This window comes from Panthera onca, chromosome D3 (assembly GCF_046562875.1).
Source record: "Panthera onca isolate mPanOnc1 chromosome D3, mPanOnc1 haplotype 2, whole genome shotgun sequence".
In the NCBI taxonomy this organism is placed as follows: Eukaryota; Metazoa; Chordata; class Mammalia; order Carnivora; family Felidae; genus Panthera; species Panthera onca.
The window spans coordinates 40147813-40163110 of NC_138350.1; the positions used below are offsets into that span (position 1 = coordinate 40147813).

General features: G+C 38.9%; 1 long non-coding RNA gene across 1 annotated transcript; it reads left to right on the forward strand.

Annotated features, from left to right (window-relative positions):
* Positions 1–1262: 1262 nt before the first annotated feature.
* Positions 1263–5823, forward strand: LOC132665807 (uncharacterized). The gene is made up of 3 exons (XR_009604293.2): positions 1263–1528; positions 1763–1866; positions 5480–5823. It is a non-coding gene; the product is annotated as an uncharacterized LOC132665807 (long non-coding RNA).
* Positions 5824–15298: the final 9475 nt, after the last annotated feature.

Sequence of the window (15298 nt, forward strand, 5' to 3'; positions counted from 1 at the left end):
TGAGGTGACAGATATTAACTGAACTTATTGTGGTAATCATTTTACAATACATGCATATGTCTAATCATCATGTTGTATATCTAAACTAATACACTATTTTATGTCAGTTGTATCTCAATAACACTGGAAAAAATACTTTATACACAAGTATTATGGAAATATCAAGAATAATTCAATATAAACTTAAATTATTTGAGCAGATAATGAAAATCCAAAATAAATTTTAGTAATTTTAACACTATGTAATCCCAACAGCAAATATAATAATAATTTCAAGAAAAGATACATAAGTAGCTTTTGAAATATGGCAAGCTATGTGTATATCAGCAATCTGTTGGTGGATTGTAGGAATATAACTTGAAATGTCATCAGTATAATTTTATAATCATTAACCTAAGTTAGCAGATCTCTATAATAAATATAATTTAGCAGATCTCTAATAAAATAATGCATTCTGGAGGCACGGAGGAGAAATACATTAATCAAAGCAAACCCAGAAATGACAGAAATAATAGAATTCGCAGGCATGGACTTTAAAACATCTATTATAACTACATTCTATATTTTCAAGAAACCAGAGGAAAGATTGGATATATTAAGTAGAGACATAGAAGAATACCAAGAATGACCAAGAGTCATAATAAATTTGCTGGAGAACATTGGTGAAGACAATATCTTAGATACAGCCAGAGAGAAAAAGACATGTACAGAGGAATGAAAGTGAGAATAGCAAAAGACTTCTCAGGAGAAACTATAGAAGCCAAAGGGCCATGGAACAAACTCTTTAAAGTGCCGAACAGAAAACAAGCAAAAAACTCTCAACCTAGCATTCTCTACCTGCAGAAAATATTATTAAAAAATTAAGGCAACATAAAGACTTTACCTGACAAACTAAAGCTGGGAGATCCATCACCAGCAGAATGCTCTCTGCTCTCAGATCTTTGTCAATTCAGGCACCCCTGGTTCATGAGCTTCCCCCAAAGTCCAGTCCCCATCCACCATACTGTCTCAGGAGATGTACCTCTTCCTTACACACCCAGAAACAGGGACCACAATGCCAAGAGGGGCTTTTTATTTCTCTGAAAAGAAAACTGTACCAAGGGAGAAGAAAACAACTCATTCATTGCTGGAGCAGAATCAAGAAATCTGAAATCCTCCTCTCAGAAGAAAGTTTCAGCAGTGTTGAAAGTAAAGATAAAGAAATTATGGCAATGGAAAAAAAATCTGTTTCCTTCTCAAAACTTAAGGAGATGGCAATGACCTGTACCTTATGCCAATAAAAATATAAGCTATCATTTTTTTCTACTCATTCATTCATCAACGAATATTGACTTGGCACTGGTCTGGTCCAGGCCCTGTTCCTCACAGGCTTCCCAGCATGACAGACTGAACCTCAGTAGTGGGGAGAACACTCTTGGCCTCTAAAATCCCTGCCTTCTCACCAGGTTTATGTCCAGTGACAGTGGAAAATCCCAGGCAGCTTTGCCCTCTGCACAGACTCTCCCAGAAGTCATGGAACTGAACTGGGGTGAGAACTGTTTTTTTCCGTCTCTCTGGAGGGGGAATGAGGCAAGACGAGAGCTGCTGGGTGTGTGGGAGGCTGGAAGCCAAGGACAAGGAAGGGAAAGGAAAAGAGACTATTGGCTTCTATGCCTCAACTTCACATCTATAAGAGTTAGACTATTTTGTGTCAACACTTGTAATTGGACTTCTCAATTTACATCTCTTCAGTCTTTTAATATTAATTTTGTTTCTTACCTAGGCTACATCATGGTTAACATTTCAAAAACTTGCTGCACACTTCTAGCACTATGTTAAAGAAGGCTGTTGCCTTAACGTATGAGGCACCAAAGAAATAGAAAAGCTGTAAGTAAATATATAACTTAGTGTCCTATTTTTATTTTAATAAGTGTTATACAACAATTTATTACTGTTGTAGCTAGAGTGATAAAAGAAACTATTTGTATTTTAAAATATGGTCATGCTCAAGTCATTCTGCCTTATAAAACAGAGACATTTGGTTGTCCCTAGTTCTGCTAATATCTGAGTCAATGACATTTAACAACTTTTATGAAGTAGAAGTAGATTGATCTCTGGTAGAGCAGAGATGCAGAGCCAATTTAATACTTTAAATTTAAATACTTTCTACTTTAATAATATGAAACTAAAATAAAGGGAAAAGTTTATCACCACAAGGCAGAAGATATTCTGTAAGTGTTCAGATCTCTGTTGATAAATAAAGCAAAATAGATCAAGGTACTAGGAAAAGTTAAATCTTGAAACACATTACTTGAAATATTATTATAGTGGTATGTTCTAGAGATAGAGTTGTATATTATTATCATTGTATTGTTTGTATTACAGATATACTATATATTTATATATTATGTATTATTTAGAGATACAGTTGCATATTATAGTTGTATTATATTTTATTAAAGTGTATATTATAGAGATATACACATGATAACAATTAGGGGGCTTGAAATCTCAAAAAAAATTGCATAAAGACCTTAAACTAGCAAGACATTTGGAACTGTTCCTCATTTCTGTGGAACTGCATTTACAAAAATGCAGTGTGTCTCTTGACAACACAGGAGATTTGTTATAAAGACATCATTCAAAACAAAAGTCAAACTCTGGGAACTCCATTTAAAATGAAGTAGAAAAAAATTCAAAAAGTGTCTACTTTTCTAGCCTTTAAAGTATCTCATATAGAAATCAATTGAGTCCCTGCAAAAAAAAAAAAAAAAAAATCCAACCCATCACTTCTGCTGTGGACCTCTTGTGTGGGTTCTTGAGAATTCCACGTCATTATAGCATGACATTCTTCTCTCCACTAAAGGTATCCATCTGCCCATATAAAGGCATACATTAATTTCATGGTTCTTCCACTCAGGCTTTCAACATGCTCACCTTCAGTAGCTAGCAAAACTTCCACTAAGCATGTAAGGTCTTGCAATAAGTCAATTATCAATCAGAGATTTGGGGGAACTTCTCAATACTTGACTTCAAGTATGAAGCATAGGTCAGTTTGGCGGTCACTGTTAACATTCATGTTTTCATTCAACAAGTATTCAGAGCACAGACTGTGAGGACACAAAGGTGAATCAGATGGAGAACCTTAGATGCTCACCCCTAAGTGATGAGAGGGCAGGAACATGAAGAACCATTAGAAGCAACGAGTTCACAAGGAAAATACAGACAGCAGGCTGTTATCTGAGTTCAAACGAGGGATGCAATACTTGCTTTATAGTGATAGGAGGATGAAGGAGAAGGTGGGATACAGGATTCAGAACAGGCTTTGTAGAAGTAGGAGGATTTTTTCTGAGCTCTGATGAGCCCATGGGGTTAAGCCATTTTGAGACTGAAGAAAGAAGTATTTCAGTTAGAAATCACTCGGCACCATGAACACATCTCAGGAGCAGACAAGTCTACACAGGAATAAGCTGGAATAAGTGCTCCCACAGAAAGGAAGTGTCCAGCAGAATTTTTTCTGTCCTTGTTATGGGCTGAATTGTGTTCCCTAAAATTCATGTTGAAGGCTTAAGGCCCGGTACTACAGAATGTGACTATATTTGGAAATGGAGCCTTTTAAAGAGGAATATAATGAAGTTATTAGGGTAAGCTCTAATCTAATATGACTGGTGTGCTTAATAGAAGAGGAGATTAGGACACAGACACACACAGAGGAAAGACCATGTGAAGACACAGGGAGAAGACAAACATATACGAGCCAAGAAGAGAGGCCTCAGAAGAAACCCTGCCAACTCCTTGATCTTGGACTTCTAGCCTCCAGAACTGTGAGGAAATAAATTTCTATTGTTTAAGCCCAGTCACTCTGGTACTTTGTTATGACGGCAAACTAATACAGTCTCCATCTCGACATTAGACTTTAGACATTCACCTGGTTTGGATCTGGCTTGATTTCCCAGCTCTCTATCTTGCTCCAGTTTACAACTCAGCCCAGACTCGTGGACCACTCATGGGGCATCTCACCAGCATGCCCTGACCCATTCATGCATATGACACAAAGCAAAATACAGCAATAGAGGCAGCAATAAACATCTCCTGAAGCCCTACAAGGCATAGAGCATTCTGTAATTTAGCACTGGGTCACTGTATTAGTCTTCTTAGGCTGTGATGACAAAATATCATGGACTGGGTGGCTTTGATAACAAACATTTATTTTCTCACAGTTTTGGAGGCTAGAAGTCTCAGGTCAAGGTTGCAGCCAACCCAGCTTCTATTGAAATCTCTCTTGCTGGCTTGCAAATGGTCACCTTCTCACTATTTACTCATGTGGCCTTTCTTTGGTACGGGCATGCAGACACCATCCTCTTGGATTAGGACTCCACCCTTATGACCTCATTTAAGCTTCAATGTCTCGTAAAAGCCCTAGCTCCAAATGCAATTACATTAGGGATTAGAGTTTAACCATACAAATTGGGGACGGGGGCAATGCAATTCAGTCCACAGGAGCCACTGATATTTGTGTTGCAACTACTAATTAATAAGTACTTACAATATTCCAGGTACTGTTTTAAGGATTTTAGACACTGAATCCTTTTAATAAGTCTATAAGGAAGATACTACTATTGGACTGCTTTTCCAAATGAGGAAACTGAGGCACCAAGAGAGACATAACTATTAAGTGGTTGCACTGGGTTTTGAGCCTAGGCATTTAGATTTCAAAGTCCACATTTTTAATAGTTAATTATACTCAACTGCCTCTAGGTTACATGTGGATAGAAATATATTCATAGTCTGCAAGGTATGCCAAAGGACTTATCATCCCCCAAGGGGCCCCTGGGTGGCTCAGTTGGTTAAGCATCTGACTTGAGCTCAGGTCATGATCTCGCAGCCTGTGAATTCAAGCCCTGCATCAGGCTCTGTGCTGACAGCTCAGAGCCTGGAGCCTGCTTCAGATTCTGTGTCTCCCTCTCTCTCTCTCTAACCCTCCCCCACTCACGCTCTGTCTCTGTCTCTCAAAAAATGAATAATGTTTTAAAAATTAGAAAAAATAAAAAGAGGACTTAGCATCCTCTAACCTTTGCCAGGCAAAGGTGGGAGGGGAGGAACAACTGGGCTTTCTGGTAAACTGAGTCTCTGCGGAGAGATGCCCTCTCCCCCATAGCCCCCACATACATACATATAGAAGTGCTGGACAAAATGTAACAAAACTGTTTCTAAAACATAGGGAGAAGAAAGAGAAATCTCTCAAAAGTAAAATGCTTGAGGGCAAAGACATTGTTTATTACTAATTCTCTAAGGTTTAGAATTGTGCTTAGCACATTTGGATGCATTTGATAAATGTTTGTTGAACGAAAGAAACTAATTTTAAGGGCTAGAAAATGAGCAGTAAGCTCAAAGCCAAAGTAACAGTAAAATTGGACCGAGGAACAAGGTGTTAGAACTCGACACAAGCTTCAGGAGTTGGGAGCTGGGGTTTTGATGTTCATGTACCCAATGTTCACAGATCAAACACATGATGTTCACACATGTCAGAAGATGAAGCCACTAACCTGTTTAAGAAGAACTCCTGTATAAGGCCAATGAGTTGTCCCATGTGTGAAACAGAGACTAGGACACTCAAGGCAACCAGTTCTGAGAAGCCACAAGAAACTGACCTGCCCTCCCTGTAATGTGTCTACAAAACCAAGGAAGGTGGGACTCATAGAAAATAACATCCACCATGGATGAGCTCATAGGTAAAACATAGGTAAAAGCTACAAACCATCTAGGAAGTGAATCACTCCAAGGAAAAACCACAAGTGAGATAATTCCTATCTAAGAACAAGAGGTACTAGAACAACATGAAAGAATATTTAAAATAATTGTGTTTAAAATATTGAGAGAGGTAAAAGAAGAAATACAACTTATAATGCAGGAATAGCATATTAACAAAAAATATTCATTTGGAAAAGAACATATAGAAAGAAATTCCACATATGAAAAATACACTAATTGGAATTTTTTTAAAAACTCAGAGGATGGGGCACCTGGGTGGCTCAGTCGGTTAAATGTCCAACTCTTGGTTTTGGTTCAGGTTATGATCTCACAGTTCATGAATTCAAGCCTCTCATCAGGCTTGGCAGTGCGGAGCCTGCTTGCAATTCTCTCCTTCTTCCCCCCTCTCAAAATAAATAAATAAAAACTTTAAAAACAACCTCAAAGAGAATAAGCTAAACAGCTGAGTAGAGAGAGAGTTAATGAAGTGGAAGATAGGCTGAAGACATATTTTAGAATTCAGACTAGTGATATGAAAAAGGAAACCATGGGTGTGCCTGGGTGGCTCAGTCAGTTGAGCATCCAACTTCAGCTCAAGTCATGATCTCACAGGCCGTGAGTTTGAGCCCCGCGTCGGGCTCTGTGCTCACAGCTCAGAGCCTGGAGCCTGCTTCAGATTCTGTGTCTCCCTCTCTCTCTCTGCCCCTACCCTGCTCATGCTCTGTCTCTCTCTGTCTCAAAAAAAAATAAATAAAAACATTAAAATATTTTTTTCAAAAAAAAAAAAGAAAACCATGAACGTCATTTCAGAGACCTGGAGACTAAAATGAGAAATACCAAACAAGTCAAACAACACTTCCAGAGAAGAAAGTAAAAAGAACAAAATCACTATTGAAAAATGGATATTTTATCTGAAATTAAAGATAAGTGGTGAAGTTCCCTATATGAGCAGAAATAAAAACTAAATCCACATGTTGACCTCTCAGAACAAAGTGCAGGAAGAATATTAAAGACAAAGGGAAAATATTAGAGTTCCTGTGTGAGTAAGGCTGGGTGCTAAGGAACCCATAGCAGGCATAGAGAGTGGGGTGTGGCCAGTATGCACTTCATTCTTGCCCATTCTTCACAAATTTCAGCTTCAATGGGCAGAGAGCACTGGTTTGGTAGGAGAATCAGAGTTCTGTCTTGTCAACAGGAGGAGGTGAATAGATTAGGGGGAAAACAGCTAGATTAGAATTTTATTACAGTCTCTGGAACTATCTCAAATAAAGTATTTAAAAGGACTCGTGATGCTAAGTGAAATAAGCCATACAGAGAAAGACAGATACCATATGGTTTCACTCTTATGTGGATCCTGAGAAACTTAACAGAAACCCATGGGGGAGGGGAAGAAAAAAAAAATAAATGAAAGAGGTTAGAGTGGGAGAGAGCCAAAGCATAAGAGGCTGTTAAAAACTGAGAACAAACTGAGGGTTGATGGGGGGTGGGAGGGAGGGGAGGGTGGGTGATGGGTATTGAGGAGGGCACCTTTTGGGATGAGCACTGGGTGTTGTATGGAAACCAATTTGACAATAAAGTTAATATATTGAAAAAAAAAAAAAGAATTTAGGGAAAAAATAAATAAATAAATAAATAAATAAATAAATAAATAAATAAAAGGACTAACTCTCCAGGGCGTCTGGGTGGCTCAGTCAGTTGGGCATCCAACTCTTGATTTTGGCTCAGGTGATGATCCCAGGGTCATGGGATCAAGTCCCACACTGGGCTCCATGCTGAGCATGGAGTCTGCTTGAGATTTTCTTGCTCCCTCTGCCCCGCTCCTGCTCACATGCATGCACACACACGCTCTCTCTCTCTTTCTCTCAAATAAAAATTTATAAATAAATAAATAAAATGAAAGGACTGACTCTGAAGTAATGCCAGTATATTATTTGTAATTCTATTCACATTTTCCTCAACTTTAGTCTTGCTTCAGTTTTGGATAGATTCCCCAACCATGTTTTTTATTGAAGATAATTAAAGCATAAATCAATCAGTGAACAAGCTTCACTGATCAGCATCATTTGTTTATTCCAAAAATATTTATTGAGCATCCACTAAGAGTAAGATGCTTTGTGGAAAATTTTAGAGTTAAGAGCTATAAAAACATACAACAGGACAATGGATAATGAGTTTAAATGGTTTAGATAGAATGATCCAGGCAGAGCATTCAGCAAGTGCAAAGGCCCTGAGCCAGGTCTGCATTTATGTTTGAATAACAAAGTAGATCTGGAACATAGTGTGTCTGGAAGACAGTGACTGGGGAGAAGGAAGCAGGGGTCAGATTATATGAGGCAATTTTAGAGTCGGGTAGGAGTTTGGACTTTATTCGAAATCCAATGGGAACCTCCTGGAGGATTTTAAGCAGAGGAACAACATGAGTTGATTAATTTTTTTAAAAGGTCATTCTGGGTGCTTAGTGGAAAATGGATTGAGGGATAAAAATTAAAGAACGGAAAGGAGTTAAATTGTTTTCCCACCAATTAAAGAGAGAATTGATGACAGTTTTGACTAAAGCTAACAGTAGAGTCGGAGAGAGGCAAACAGATTTGAGATATAACTTGAGGGTAAAGTTTTATTGGTGCATTGGATCTAGTGAATGAAGGAGGAAGAGAAGAATCAAGGATAACTTCAAGATTTTGGCCAGTCCACTGGAAGGGTATCACTACTTGAGGTAGGTAAAAAGATGGGGAGAAACAGGAAAATCAAACACCCCATATTGGGCATATGTTATTTTGAGATACTTATTATACCTGCCAATGGAGATGGATACGACAGGTAAGAAGTCAGATGAAATCTGTGGTTCAGGGAAGAAATCATGAGAGAGATGCCTATTTTAGAGTCACTGAACTTTAGACACTACCAACATCTATCGGCTTCCAAGAGAGAACCACCTCTGTAAAGAAGGAAATGAGGAAAGAGAGTCCTGATGCAGGCCAGCATGAATGTTCCAGAAGACGCAGAGAATCCAGCAAAGGAAACTGGGAAGTAGTAGCTTCGGAGGTAGAAAGAGGACCAGGGAGTATCCGTCCCAAACAGAGTGGACAACTATATCAGATGAGGATGACATTTGGCATTGAGTTTAGTTTTAGTAACAGAAGCCTTGGAGTGGGTTTGAGAGTAAATGGAAATGGAAAAAGTGGGGACACAAAGTACAGATAATTATTTCAAGTAGCTGTTGTGAATGGGGATTAAAGAAATGAGATGGTGGCTGAAGGGGACTTGGAGTAAGGTAGAGGAGAATTGTCTAGGATGATAGATATCAGAGGTGAAAAGATGTTGATGAGGATGATTGAGCAGAGAGGGAGAAAGAGAGGATGCAGAAGCCCTTGAGTAGCAGGAAGGGACAACATGCAGAGCACAGGCAGAGGTTTGGCTTTGCACGGACGGGGACCCTTTCCCTGTGCTGCAATAGGACAGAAGGCAGCAGACGTGAGTACTTAATGGTGAGGTGATGAGGAAGTTCCCATCTAACCGTTTCCATTTTCTTCATGAATTACGAGGCTAAGTCATCAGTTAGAAGTGAAGGTGCAGGAAGAAGATGAGGATCGGGTTAGGAATTGAAGAGAGGAAAGGGAACAATATAAATGTCTTAGCAGAAAATGTGGGGGTTTCCAGGAAGTGTCCAGAGCCCATAGAAACCTGTGACTCATCTTAAAAATGAGACTCACCAGCACTGTTGTGCAACCTTCTACAGTATTAAGTTGCACAAGTGTAGTTGGGATGGAGGACGGACGCTTTGCCAGCTGAATAAGTGGAGAGAGAATGGAGAAATGGAGTCAAGGCCAGTTGGTGCGGAGGCAGTTACAGAGTTGGACGGTGGAGTCTGAGGCTGGGCAACAAGGGGAGAAGAATACTTGAAAAATGATGCTCAACAGATGGGTACCCCCAATAAGATAAAACCATTTGGAATAAAGCATTTTAGTAAGTAGGCCAGAGTATAACGAGTCATGGCCAGAGAGTGAAATGCTTAAATTTGAGATTTCAGAGATACTTCCCACCCCCTTAGCCTCCCCTTATGAGTAGGCAGAGTAAGTAACCATCTGTGGAGTGAGGTTACAGAAATAACAAGAAAGGTTCATTGTCTTCACCTTGCCCAGAATACATCCCCCTACTTCTTCACAGTTGGCTGAAATTGCATAATTAAAAAGCCATTTCTCCATCATCAAGTGACTTCCTGTTAAAATGTAAACCCTGTGGGAGAGATGACTTATGCCCCCCCAGGCAGGCACAGCTCATCCACTCCTTTCAGTAATTAGTAAGCACCTCTCAGCAATGCTGCTCCCAACGGTGACATTCTCATAACCTCACCCTTAGGTGAGAATAAATTTATCAGATTATTTATAGAGCACAGGTTTTTATGTGGAAAAGAGCTTGATATATCAAGCACCTGAACCAGAAAGTTTGGGCCTTCACAATTTATCTGGGCCTGGCATTGTTTCCCTAAAGTTAGAGCATAGCTAAAAGTTTTATAAAAGGGGGCAAAAAGCAGAAATATGGATTGAATCAACATTGGAATTCTGCATTAAACAATTTATTGTAAAGAAATAGAGATGATCTATTAAGATGTTTGAATAAGAATGTTTATGGGGCACCTGGGTGGCTCAGTTGGTTAAGCTTCGACTTCAGCTCAGGCCATGATCTCAGGGTCTGTGAGTTCGAGCCCTGCTGTGTGCTGACAGCTCAGGGCCTGGAGCCTGCTTCGGATTCTGTGTCTCCCTTTCTTTCTGCCCCTCCCCTGCTCATACTCTCTCTCTTTCTTAAAAATACATAAACATTAAAAATTTTTGAAAAAAAAAAAGAATGTTTAACACGATACTACTTATAATATCAAAACATGGAAAACAATTTTAATACTAAGAAATAGGAGGGGTGTCTGGGTGGCTCAGTCACTTAAGTGTCCGACTCTTGATTTTGGCTCAGGTCATGATCTCACAGTTTGTGGGATCAAGCCCCACATTGGGATTTTCTCTCTCCCTCTCTCAAAATAAATAAATAAACTTTCTTTAAAAAATAGGAGATTGGCTAAGAAAAATATAGTCATCCACAGAGAGAATCCTAATGCAGGAATATTCATTGGTATATTGCCTACTTGGAAAAGAAAGTGCTTTTCCTTTTTTTAAAATTTAAAATCATATAAATAAATAAAAAGGAAAAAAGGAAAAACTATCAAACTTTTAGCATTTTGTATCTGTAGGGTGGGACTATGGGTGGTTCTTAGTTTATTTTGTTTTTTCTGTCTTTGTGCTTCACTATGTTTTTGTGTGAAAGCAAAACTAAATGTGAGCATATTTGGTCAACAAAGAAAATATCCAATTTGATTTTATTTCCTAGCTGTGCAGAATATACATATATACCAGCCTCAGAATTCTGCTGTAAGACTTAATTAACTTTAACAAATAAAGCTTTTAATTCACAATATTTATTCTGACAGCATCTATCACAAAGAAGCAGTTGACTCAAACTGAATTACTTGATTATAAAATTATTCTTGTCAGAAAATAATGGTGCCCATGAATAGACAAGAAGGTACAACATTCTTTTTCTAATATATGTTTTTTCTGATAACTAAATTATCCTGCTTTGGGAAATGTAGTTAATGCAGTAGCGTGAGCTGGAAGACACACACTATTGTAAGGCTTGGTAAAAATAGTTCTGGCATCTTCCTGGAGTCAGAGTGGGAACATTCAGGGAGGAAATGGCAGGTGATAACTGCAGTGACCGCCATCCATCCTGCTGGACACAGGGATCAGCAGGCAGCACTGTAGTGTCCTGTCCTTCTATCTCATTTCCTGTGCTGCTTTCTGCTTTAAACTCCAATAAATGAAAGGAGGGAGAGAAAGATAGGCAATGAATCTGAAGGTGGAAAAAGCAGAGAATATTTAAAAAGAAAAAAAAATACTTAAAAAGAAACGGGTGATTCAATAGGTTGAGCGTCTGACTCAATTTCGTCACAGGTCATGATCCCAGGGTTGTGAGATCAAGCCCTGTGTCAGTCTGTGTGCTGAATGTGGGGCCTGCTTAAGATTCTCGTTCTCTTTCTCTTTCTCCCTCTGCCCCTCTCCTCTGCTCACTCTCTCTAAAATGAAAAAGAAAGAAAGAAAGAAAGAAAGAAAGAAAGAAAGAAGAAGGAAAGAAAGAAAAGGAAGAGAAGAAAAAGAAAGAAAGAAAGAAAGAAAGAAAGAAAGAAAAAAGAAAGAAAGAAAAGAAAGAAAGAAAGAAAGAAGGAAAGGAAGGAAGGAAGGAAGGAAGGGAAAGAAAGAAAGAAAGAAAGAGAAAGAAAGAAAGAAAGAAAGAAAGAAAGAAAGAAAGAAAGAAAGAAAGAGAAAAATGGGAGGTAAGAGGAAGAGGACCATGTCACTTATTGTATTCCTATTGGAATAAAGGAGGGAGGGTGATTACTTCTATAATAAATAAGACATTCATTTATTTATTCATTCTCTCAACAAACATGGACTAGGCCCCCACAATGGCCCAGGTCCTATGTTATGATAAGAAAGAAAAGCATTCTTCTATCCCAGTGAACACAACCAGACCACTGTTCTAGAATGTACTTTTTGCTATTCCTCTGCTCACAACTTCATGACCTTGCTCCATGAGTTTGGCTCATGATTTTCCAGCCCCTAGAATCACAAGTTCCTCCATGTTGAGTCACCAAGTCCTAATTGTTCTTTGCTGCTTATCTGCTTGAAGTCACCTTTAACTTTTCCTTCCAGGCTATGTGCATATTTCTTCTTTGAACTCCTATTTACAGTGAGTACTATGTTTACATGTCAGAATGAAACTATTCTCTATTTGTGTATTTTCTACTCAGTGTGTAAAGTGGGTCTTGTGGATTCTTCACACTAACACAGAAATTGACATGTGGTGAATACTGATTGATAAACACACTATTATGGTAGTTGACTGTATGATTACAGAGATTGTGTGATAACCAGGGATAAATCAGTAAACCCTGACTGTTAGACCCACCATTATTGTCTTTAGTAACTGAGAAGTAACACAAAGCAGGTGATGATCACCTGATTGTAGCAAGGATTTACAGAAATAGGTTGACTTCATTTATTTACTCATTCATTCAATAAATATTTATTAAAGATTCATTCATTCAGAAGATTCATTCCCTCCCTTTCTGGTTGTTTTGCCTAAAACTGAAAGGGGGGAGTAAAATTCCAAAAATAGAATAGAAAAAGATAGAAATAGAAAATAGAAAACGATCAACACAGTAAGCTAATGACTACTTGGCTAAAGCCACTCTACCTACCAATGCTTCCTTCTACACAAAAACACGTGTTGGGTGTATATTTACTTAGGGAAACTCCAAGAAATATTTCTTTTTTTTTTAAGTTTGTTTATTTTGAGATAGAGCAAGCACAAGTGTGGAAGGGGTAGAGAGAGAGGGAGAGAGAATCCCAAGCAGGCTCCTTGCTATCAGCACAGAGTCTGACATGAGGCTCAAACTCACTAACCTCAAGACCATGACCTGAGCCAAAGTCGAGTTGAATATTTAACTGACTCAGCCACCCAGGGGCCCCAATTCCAAGAAACATTCCAAACACTTTGGGGGAGGGGGACCAGAGAGGACAAGGTATCTTATTCTTTTTCAAATTTTGATACAAGAAAAAAATTGCAGAGGGACTGATATTGCAAAACTGAAGCTAGTCATCGTCAGGCTCATCAATGTTGACACCAAACATTGATTTCACATCTCTATGAACTGTGACAAGGTAATAAGTGTAGAGTAACATGAATAAAATACAGACCCTGCTCAGGAGAAGCTTAAATACCTCATTGGAGAAAGATAAGAACATCACCCATAAGTTTGATATGGAGGGGTTTGAAAGTATCATCCATCACCCAAGAGAATGCAGTCTTAACCAGTCACTCCCCAAAGACACATACCCTGGTCAGGGGAACATAGAAATGTGTCTCAATTTCCCAGTTCAATGACCAACCAGTTCACACAGATGCTGTTCCATTCAGATGTTCACTATGAGCCCCTTCAACTTCTAGTCTCTCACTCTTTTCTTCCTTTACCCTCTGGGGTCTTTTTACCCATCCACCTTCCTTCTGCTAGATCCCTAAGACACTGGACTTCACTGGGCTCCATCCTGCCAGGACAGCCACAGGCCCACACTGGCTTATGTCTTTCATGTTCAGCCCACAAGACAAACAAAACCTTTCCCTTCCTGTTAGTGACACCATCTCTGTAATCTGTAAGCCAGGTAGAAAGTAGGAGGACCAATGAGAAGAAACATCCTGTCCTGTAGCATATCTAGAGCTAAATATAATTCAGAGAAGAAATTATTGAAAAAGTATGTATTTAATAGAAATAACTTTGCCTCTGAGAAATAAAAATTAAAAATAACAGTGACTAAAACAGGATAAAGGCATATTCCCCTTCTTATGTAAAATTCCACAGGTAAGTATCCAGTCCAGGGTCTACTCCATGAAATTCTTAGAGACCCAGCTCCTTTCAGCTTACTGCTCTATCATCTTGAGGATGTGGCCGTGGCCTTCATGGTCCAAGATAGCAGCTGGATCCCCTGCCATTACATTCTTATTCCAGATAGAAGGATAGAGGTTGGGGCAAAGAGAAGAGACAAGGGGTACAGGTAAGTTACTGTTGTTTTTTCATTTTTTTATTTTTTACAAATGATAATGCTTTATTATAGAAAAGGCATCCCAAATATAGGATTCCATAAATGCTAGTAGATGAAGAAGTATAACCTTAAAGGTACATACAAACTAACGAGGCAAAACCTACAGGCTTTTTGCCTTTAAGAGAAAATATAATGTTCTCCTGGAGAGGTGATCCCACCCAGAGCATGAATTGTGGCTGCACCTCTCATGAAGACATCAGGCTTGCTTTCTGAACTCACTATGTCCATTTTAACAATTTCAAAGTGATGGCAAGAAGTGGCACTGAATACATTACTAAAATCCCTTGATTCTTAACTTTCTATTGACACTCAATAAAAAAAAAGATTCCATGTCATGGTTCATGACAGAGTTTGAGTTAAACCTGATTGTTTGTCCTTACAGAGGGGCCCAGTGGAACACCATTTGCAAATAGATCTATTTTTCCTGGGCTTGTGTCACAATATTGTGATAGATCCGTATACATTGGATATCACACTGTTCTCTCGGAATTTAGTTTAAAATAATATTTGGGGTGCCTGGGTGGGTCAGTCAGTTAAGCGACCAACTTCGGCTCAGGTCATGATCTCACAGTCCATGAGTTCCAGCCCCACATCGGGCTCTGTGCTGACAGCTCAGAGCCTGGAGCCTGCTTCAGATTCTGTGTCTCCCTCTCTCTCTGCCCCTCCCCTGCTCATGATCTGTCTCTCTCTGTCTCAAAAATAAATTAAAAAAAATTTTTAAAAACCTATAAAATAATATTGGCTGTTGCATGCTGTGCAGTAAATCCAGATACTTTCTAGCTCCCTTACTCTTCTTGCCGTCATTCTTTCAATACCTTTCCTTCACTTTGGAGAAACCATTAAGTAATCTAACCTGACACATTTTA